Source organism: Macaca fascicularis, chromosome 3 (genome assembly GCF_037993035.2).
Source record: "Macaca fascicularis isolate 582-1 chromosome 3, T2T-MFA8v1.1".
NCBI lineage: Eukaryota > Metazoa > Chordata > Mammalia > Primates > Cercopithecidae > Macaca > Macaca fascicularis.
The window spans coordinates 97,825,764-97,835,266 of record NC_088377.1 but is presented as its reverse complement, the minus strand read 5'-3'; the positions used below and the strand labels follow the sequence as shown (position 1 = coordinate 97,835,266).

Here is a 9,503-nt window from a genome sequence, read left to right as displayed (position 1 = left end):
GATGTAAGCTCCCTTCCAGCTCATCCCACTCTGAACCCATGCCTTGAGAAACCACAGATCCCAATGCAGGCTTGTGTCATCCTCAAGCACCAGTCACTGGGACAGCTGGAAGTCCTTGGGTGAGGTGCTCACCTCTCAGAGTTCATTTTCCCAACACAGGTGTCAGGTGGAATAGAAGAAACTAGGTGTCTAAGGATGCTCATTTATGGTTTCTATCACAAGGGAAAATTCCTTGAGCATGTACAATCCCCACCTGTGGTGATGTGAACACCCAACCTGGATCCAGGAAAACACCTGAGCCAAATTACTCCACTGAGCATTTCCCTTCTTCCTCAGCCCTTTTTCACCCTCCTGCTGGCACAGGCTGCCGCTTGCCTGACTCAAGTTTCTCCACTAACTAAAATGTCACACTTCTAGCTGCAATCAGCAAGAGACACTCTCCAGGCAATTCGGTACAGGAAAAAATAAGGGCCTTCCCACTTCTTATTACCCTCATGAGATGCTGACTGTGGAGCTGGCTAAAACCAATGACAAATAACAGGGTTTCTATGAGGAAGTATGAATGGGACCTATGGCCCAAGAAGCAGCAATTATGGACACAAAAAAATGCATGAAAGGAGGTAAGTAGAGTCCTTCCCAGAGAACAGAGGAGGCAGGAGAGCCCATGACCCACATCTGAGTCACTGCACCCCATGGTCATGATCTTCTATTCTAGTACATTTCCCTATTATTATAGCAGATACAATGATAAATTATTTTATAGGATGCCACAGCTCTTTTTGGAAAGCAGTGTAGATGTAAAAGCCAGCCAGGAAGTTACCAGCGGATATCCAATGATGAAGGAAGAGGGATCCAGTTAGCCCTCATGTCAACATAGAAAGTTATTCAAGTTAAAGCATTTCACATCTATGAGCCCTTTGGATCTCCAGAATAACTGTGTGGAGTAGGAAAGGCATGAGTTATTGCTTTGGCTTAAAAGATGAGGAAACCAAGACCCAAAGAGGGAAAATGGCTTGCCGGAGCTCACTCAGTCTGTAGCATTAGGGCTTCTACACCAGACCATGATTCCTCTTGAAGTGGCTTTTAGTCTGATGGTTTTCAAGTTTGTTCTCATTGAAACAGAAGAGAAAAGGAGAAGGAAGCAAGGAAAGCAAGGAGCATTATAGCTTTAAAATGATTAGCTACAGTGGCCGGACGCAGTGGCTCATGCCTGTAATCTCAGTGCTTTGGAAGGCCAAGGCAGGAGGATGGCTTGAGTCCAGGAGTTACAGACCAGCCTGAGCAAGATAGTGAAACCCCATTTCTACAAAAAATACCAAAAATTAGCCAGGCACATGCCTGTAGTCCCAGCTAGTCAGGAGGCTGAGGCAGAAGGATGGCTTGAGCCTGGGAGGCAGAGGTTGCAGTGAGCCAAGATTGTGCCACCGCACTCCAGACTGGGCAACAAAGCAAGACCCTGGCTCAAAAAAAAAAAAAAATTAGTTGCCATATCCAAAACTGCTAGATTCCCACAGGACATTAAGTCAGAGCAATACACAGATGTGGGGACAGGCTCCCAAGTTCCCAAAGGCTCCCAATTCACCTCAGATTCCAAACACAGCATGGCCAGCAGTCATGGGGTACCCATGGTTAGAGGGAAGAGGGAGAATGCCTGAGCCCCAAGGACACGACCCCTCACCAGAGGTCAACCTTCCCTTCCCCCGACTGAGGCCTCGGGCCCTGGGCTGATGTGCTCTTCCACTGAAGTGCAGACAATCAAAGCAGAGAGTCAGTGCTAGAAAGGAACCCAAACATTCAACTTCACTCTTGTTTTATAGGTAAAAAAGTTGAAGCCCTGAAAGAAAAAAGAGTGGCTTACCCCAAGGTTACACAGTCACTTGGTGACAAACTCAAGTTTCCTAATTGCCCTTCTATCTCCCTTTCCAAACTGTTGACCTCCCTGCTTCTCCTGTGTGTGGCTGACACAGTCCCCAGACTCCTTCCTATCAAGGGGCCCAGGGGAAAATAGTGGGCCCAGAAGATACATGGTTTACATCTGGAAAGCTGTGCAACTCTTGTTACTGGTTTGGTTTTGGTTTTTACTTAACCCCTCTCCTCTCCAGGGGAGGAGATTTAGCTTTGTCAAGCAGAGTCACTATGTTCTCCCGGGATCTTTACTCCTTTCTGAACTCATGCTGTTTTTTGAAGCCACTTCGTCATACCTATGACTCTTTATTCCCCTGTGATAAAACCTCCAGACCTCTGAAATCATCCCTTCATCCTGGCTTCCAAAGCACTCTCCTCTAAATTCACCAGGTAAGGCTGAATAGGTCTGAACCTGCAACCCCCAAAAGATTCCCCGTCCTCCTCGTAAACCAGATGGTGCAAACAGATCCTTTAAAAAAGAAAATCCCTTAACTCCACCCTCCAGAAGTTGCCAAGGCTCATTCTGACTCAGGCAAACCCAATTTTCAGATGCACCTTGTATTCCAGCTACTCCACATCACTCACAGCCCCTAATGCCAAATCCTTCACATCTCCCTTCCTATTCCTTTTGTCCCTCTTCTCTGCCTGACAAGTACCTGCTCCTTTGCCAAGGCCCAGCTCAAGGATCTCCTCTTCTAGGATGCTATGTCAGTCTGGCCCAGCAAGGTTCAGATAAAGAGACTTTAATGAAAGGATTGCTCACAAAGATAAAGGCAGTATTAAAAAATGAACGAGGAACTGTGAGGCCCCCAGACAATGGCAAATGTGGGAAGCCATTACTACCCCAGGACTGAATGGGATTAGGAGAGGAGACAGTGTTACTAGAGCCCTTTGAGAGCTAAAGACTTCTTTGCTTTAATAAAATAATAGGTCGGGCACGGTGGCTCACGCCTGTAATCCTGCACCTTGAGAGGCCAAGGTGGGTGGATCACGAGGTCAAGAGATCGAGACCTTCCTGGCCAACATGGTGAAACCCCATCTCTACTAAAAATACAAAAATTAGCTGGGCGTGGTGGCATGTGCCTGTAGCCCCAGCTACTTGGGACGCTGAGGCAGGAGAATCGCTTGAACCCAGGAAGCAGAAGTTGAAGTGAGCCGATATCACGCCACTGCACTCCAGCCTGGTGACAGAGCAAGACTCTGGCCTGAATAATTTATCTCAATAAATAAATAAATAAAATAATTATTATTATTATCAGATAATATTTGCTGTAATTTAAAAAAGAAAGAGCTACAGACCTCTTGCCAGAGCTTAAAAGGAAAAAAAAAGAAAGAGAGCTAGAGACAAGGAAGAGGAGCTGCCAGTATGTGCTGTAGTCATGGGGAGGTTCAGCCACTGCTGAGACAGAGCGCTGAAGCAAGAACGTGCCAGAGAAGAAATGCTCCAGCCATTCTCTCTTCCCACCCTCTGATCTCCCAACCTGTCACCAGAGAGCAACTGAGCACAGGCCGCACAGTAGGCTGGATTCAGCATCCCAGAACACAGAGCAGGGAATGGATGGGCAGACAGAGAATATCTAGCATAGAGGTCTTTCCTGCTTCCCCCTCCCACCACAAGCAGAATCCAGCCCTCTCCTCTTTACAAGCTGAAAAGGCTAATGTATTCATGACATATCACATGTAGGGAATCTCTAGCTCCCTGGCCAGGCAGTGAGCTTCTGGAGGGCAGGAACAAAGTGGTACTCAATAAATGATTGTTTTATTAATGAATTAATGAGAGCCATGAACATATTTTGAAATCTTCTACCTCTTTATTTCACTTCCCTTACTATCTTACACCTAGTTGCTTTGTGAGTTCAATTATTTTCCAATTAATAAAGCCCGCATTCTTAGTCACCATCTTAATTCAACAAATATTATGATCCCCTGTGCCCCAAGCACTGTGCTTTGTGTAATAGAAGATTTAAAAATAACTAGGGGATGGGAGCGGTGGCTCACACCTATAATCCCAGCACTTTGGGAGGCCAAGGTGGGAGGATCATGAGGTCAAGAGTTCGAGACCAGCCTGACCAACATGGTGAAACCCCGTATCTACTAAAAATACAAAAATTAGCTGGGTGTGGTGGCACGTGCCTGTAGTTCCAGATACTCGGGAGGCTGAGGTAGGAGAATCACTTTAACCCAGGAGGTAAGATCATGCCACTGTACTCCAATCTGGGTGACAGAGTGAGACCCCATCTCAGAAAAAATAAAAATTAAAAAAAAATAACTAGGGGTTCTATTCTAGAGGTAACTGTTATGGACTAAATGACAGCTCCAACTGTTGACAAGGAATTGCTGTGATGGAAAACCTGTAAAAATGAGTTGATTCAGAGGCTCTTTACATAATAATAACTAGCACCATTTATTGAGCCCTTACTGTGTAACTGAAACTATACTGGATGATTTACATACCTTATATTTGTCAATCGTTACAACCTTGAGAGGTGCTTATTATTCCCAATTTATGAATGAAGGAATTGAGGCACCTGCCCCAAATCACATGATTAACAAATCAAGGTAAAATTAGAGTCAAGGTAAGTCTGATTCTACCGCCCATGTTTTCATTCACAACACTACCTGCTGAAAGACAGTATTTCACAATAGAAAAGGCACCTCATATAGAAAATATAAAATAAATGAATGAAAAACAGATTCCTCTTTTGCAAAAAAAAAAAAAAGAGCTGGGGAAGTGTTAAATAGTGGTATATTTAACCCTTTACCTTGTGGTGTGATCCAATAGTAAGTTCAGCAGAGTAGGAGACCAGAAACCTGAGTTCAAATGAGGCTCTGGGGAAAACTAAAAAGCTTTGGCTCCAGCAACTAGCTGCCTGCCTAGTTCCACAGTGCCCTCTTGTGGTCAGCTGTTGTCATGCATGATTTTTCTTAAATTCAAGAATGAAATGTCTAATAAAGAGAAGATTCCGTCAGGGTCGCTCCTGGATAAAGTAGATGAGATCTGTTTTCTGACCACTCTCTATTGCAGCCTCATGCCCACTAACCTCAACTCCTTGTGACTGAAGTACACAGAGCGTGAATTTGGGTGTCAGGCTGATCTGAGAAATACCAGTTCTACTTCTTGGAGAAATGTCGGCCAGGAGGCCTGCTGTCTTCCAAGAGTGGTACTCATAGAGCACCAGGACCCTGCTAGAGCTCCCTAGCTTCTGCCTCTGATCTTCCCAGATAACAGCCAGAAGCCCACTTGCATCACTGCACTGAGGGCCAATGGACCACACCAGCCAAACTCAACATACTCAGATGATGGTGGCCCATACTCTAGTCTATGGTCCAAGAGTGTAATAGGATTTGTTTCCTTTGAAACCAGGACTGTGCATGGTATGAACTGCTTGAGGCTGTTATTTTTCTAGGACAGAGTAGCTACTCAAGACAGTTTCACAGTATAAGAAAAGCCTCTATGACCTGTCCCATATAAGCATTGAGTAGTGATAGAGGGCTGAGGGACCCCATAGGACTTTCTGGAGGAAGAAACATTTGAGTCTAGTCTTGAATACAAGTAAACCAAGTGAAGAGAAGTTTGGAGATAAGGCTCTTCCCATAAAAGTCCAACATGAGTAAAGCCAAAGGCCAAAGAGGAGAAACAGTCAGTGTTATAAATTCTGTGCTATGAAGGCAAGACTGAGATGTGGTTGAGAAGGTCAATAGGCACCCCTCATGGTAACCTGTTAAGGAACCTGGCCTTTCATCGTATAGAAGGTAACTTACTGAAAGGTTTGAAAGCCAGCCAAGTGCAGCGGCTTAAGCCTATAATCCCAGCATTTTGTGAGGCCAAGGCAAGTGGATCACCTGAAGTCAGGTATTCAAGACTAGCCTGACCGACATGGAGAAACCTCGTCTCTACTAAAAATACAAAATTAGCCAGGCATGGTTAACTCATACCTGTAATCCCAGCTACTCAGGAGGCTGAGGCAGGAGAATCGCTTGAACCTGGGAGGCAGAGGTTGCTGCGAGCCGAGATCGCACCATGGCACTCCAGCCTGGGCAATAAGAGCGAAACTCCGTCTTAAAAAAAAAAAAAAACAACCAAACATGGCATGACCATAATCCTGCATTTTAGATCAATCAGTCAGTTGCTCTGATGGTCTGATGGCTGGGATGGACAGATAAAACAAGGTAGAGATGGGAGGCAGGCAGGAAGGCAGAGGAGGTTTTTGTCTTCGTACAGCAGAAACTCGACGGCTATTGGAGTCTTGAGGGAGCCAATAATTAGCACTCCTGTTCCACAGTTGAGTTCTGAACCAACTGAGAACAAAGGCAAACTAGTAAACAGACAGTGATCATTGTTAGTACTGACACAGGCTAAGTGGATGATGTCTTATATCTACAGACTGTAGTTAACTTCTTTGTTTGGAACGCCAGAATTATCCAGATGTACCCACCAAACCACAGGCATCAGTGACCACCGCAGACTTCTTCATGTGGAAGCAGACACCTCTAAAACTTACAGGAAAAAGCAGAGCAGAACCCACACTACCTTGAGCAACTCAGTCTGCATGTCTCTGGGCATAAAACAGAGAGAGGGCAGATGTGTTACACTAATTAATCTTTCATGTAGAAGAAAACATCACAGGTAGAAAAGAAGCATTATTCCCTTACATTCCCCATCTTTTTGTTCTTTTCACCCACTGAACTTAACCATTAAAGCCATAGAGAAGAACACAGTCTATCACTCCCAAATCCAACTGCTATTGGGATCACTGGAAGGAGTTTAGATTTTGCCCCAAAAGGCTCTGAACGGAGTCAGTATATGAATTAAGGCAACTCCAAGGCTTCTGTAATTCTAAATCTGAAAATTCACTCCATTTCCCATCCCAAAGCACGCCCCACCACATGGTTGAGGCGGGAAATTAAAAAAAAAGTAAACTTAAAAAGAAAAAGAAATAAGTTTTCCTATATTAGGCTGACTTGTCCCAGAGGCAGCAACAGGCATGGCCCAGACCCAGGGAGTCTTGATATTATCTAATGTGCTCTGGAAACTCTCCCAGCATTCCCTCAACATAGGGAAAAGAAAAACAAATTTTCCTTCGTTTTATGGAATGAGTTCATAGATTCCTGTTCTCTGTAACTAGTGACATCAAATATTCTATTTTATCTAAGCAGTAGAGTGAAGGTCATGAGCCTCTGAGCAGGCCTGAGTGATGGCCACCTGGGCACCACAGTGAAGGTTATAGGATAAGCCCATGCTTAGGCAAAACCTAGATAACAGATATCTGGGTTGATTGGCAATGGTCATGTGTAATCCTGAGTTACGATCTGCTACAATTTGATTAACTGTCTTTGTCCTGCCTCTGTATCCCTGCTTTCAAGCCACTGTAAGCTTGCTTCAAGCTAGCCACCCCATTTTGTGAAGTGTGCATAAAAGTCAAGTGCTGTCTTTGTTCTGGGCCCAGTCTTTGGACGTTAAGTCTGCAGGGTCTGAGTGCACTCAATAATAAATATATCCTCCTGTATACACCTCAAGGTCTCTCTCTGGTCCTCCTGATCCTGCAACATGGTCTGTGATGGCTAATTTTAGGTGTCAAGTTAACGGGATTAAGGATATCTAGAAACCTAGTAAAGCATTATTTGGCTGTGTTTGAGGGTGTTTCCAGACTACTTTAGGGTGTGAGTCTGAGTGGACTAGGTGAGATGCACCTTCAACGTGGGCCAGCATCCAGTTGACAGAGGGTCCAAAGAGAACAAAAACAGAGAAAAGGCAACATGTCTGTCTCCCTCCTAGAGCTGGGACAACTCTTCCTTCTCTGTCCTTGGATATCAGAACTCCTGATGTTCTGATGAAGTTGTCCTCTGAGGACAGAGAAGGAAGAGTGATCCCAACTCTAGGAGACCTCTGGACCCCAGGACTTACACCAGTAGCCCCCTGGGTTCTCAGGCGTTCAGCCTCAGACTGAGAATTTTATCATCAGCATCCCGAGTTCTGAGGTCTTTGGACTTCGACTTAGCCACATCAAGGTTTCCAGCTTGCAGACGGCCTGTTTTGGGGCTTCCCAGCCTCCATAATAGCATGAGCTAATTCTCCTAACAAATCCCCTTATATATCTATATACATATACTATTGGTCGTCTCTGGAGAACCCCAACTAATACATGGTCTAACCTGGCATATCAGCACACTAACATCCAATAATAAAACACCAACAACAGAGATGCCCAAATCTACATGTAATCCTCTCCCATTATCAAACTTACTGGAATTCAATAATTAAATCTCTTTCCAAATCAAAGTCCAAACATGTTAAACTCCACTAGAATTAAAATCCAAAACTAAATACCCTTATTTTTGTGAATTAAGAATCAACAAGCCTGGGCAACATGGTGACACCCTGTCTCTACAAAATATTAAAAAATTAGGCCAGTGCTCGCTTCGGCAGCACATATACTAAAATTGGAACGATACAGAGAAGATTAGCATGGCCCCTGCACAAGGATGACACGCAAATTCGTGAAGCGTTCCATATTTTTAAAAAAGAAAAAAAAAAAAATTAGGCCAGGCACAGTGGCTCACAACTGTAATCCCAGCACTTTGGGAGGCCAAGGCGAGTTGACTGCTTGAGTTCAGGAGGTTGAGACCAGCCTGGGCAATATGACAAGACCCAGTCTCCACCAAAAATACAAAAAATTAGCCAGGTGTGGTGGTGTGCACCTGTAGTGAGGGAGGATCACCTGAGCCCGAGAGGTCGAGGCTACAGTGAGCCATGACTGCTGCACTCCAGTCTGGGTGACAGACCCTGTCTTTTTAAAAAAAAAAGATAAAAGGTAGCTGGGCATGGTGGCATGTACCCGTGGATCCAGCTACTTGGGAGGCTAAGGTGGGAGGACTGCTTGATCCCAGTGGTTTGAAGCTGCAGTGAATGCTGATCACACCACTGCACTCCAGCCAGGGTGAGAGAGCAAGACCTTGTCTCAAAACAAACAAAAAATGTCCAACATTCTTAAGTTAAATGCCCCAAACAATCTTCCCCAAATCCTTATTCTGTTCAGTCTTAACCAGAGAGGGTTTTGATGCTTAGGTGGTTAAAGTCCTTTCAGCAGCCACAACCCAAGCTGTCACTCATGGAAAAGCAATTCTTTTAGGGCCTCAGAAGTTACATTAGATATGCCTCAGATACATCACTTTTTAAAAATTGAGATGTTTCATGTAACATGAAATCCACCCTTTTAAGGTTACAATTCAGTGATTTTTAGTATATTCACAAGGTTGTGCAACCATCTAATCCCAGAACATTTTCATCACCCCAAAAAACAAACCCGTATCTATTAGCAGTTACTAATATAGTTGTCTATTTCTGTAAATTTGCCTGTTCTGGATCATATAAATGAAATATGTGGTCTTTTGTGTCTGGCTTCTTTCACTTAGTGTAATGTTGTCACAGTTCATCCATGTTGTAGCACACACAAGTATTTCATTCATTTTTACAGGTAGATAATATTCTATTGTACGAATATACCACATTTCATTTATCTATCCATCCATCGATGGACATTTGGGTTGTTTCCACTTTGGGGCATTAGGAATAACGCTGCCGTGAAAAGTTCACACAA

At 44.2% G+C, this 9,503-nt stretch overlaps 1 non-coding gene across 1 annotated transcript; it reads left to right on the top strand.

The window, feature by feature from the left end:
• Positions 1-8,316: 8,316 nt before the first annotated feature.
• On the top strand, positions 8,317-8,423 carry LOC123572729 (U6 spliceosomal RNA). Its single transcript, XR_006697258.2, has one exon. It is a non-coding gene; the product is annotated as a U6 spliceosomal RNA (small nuclear RNA).
• Positions 8,424-9,503: the final 1,080 nt, after the last annotated feature.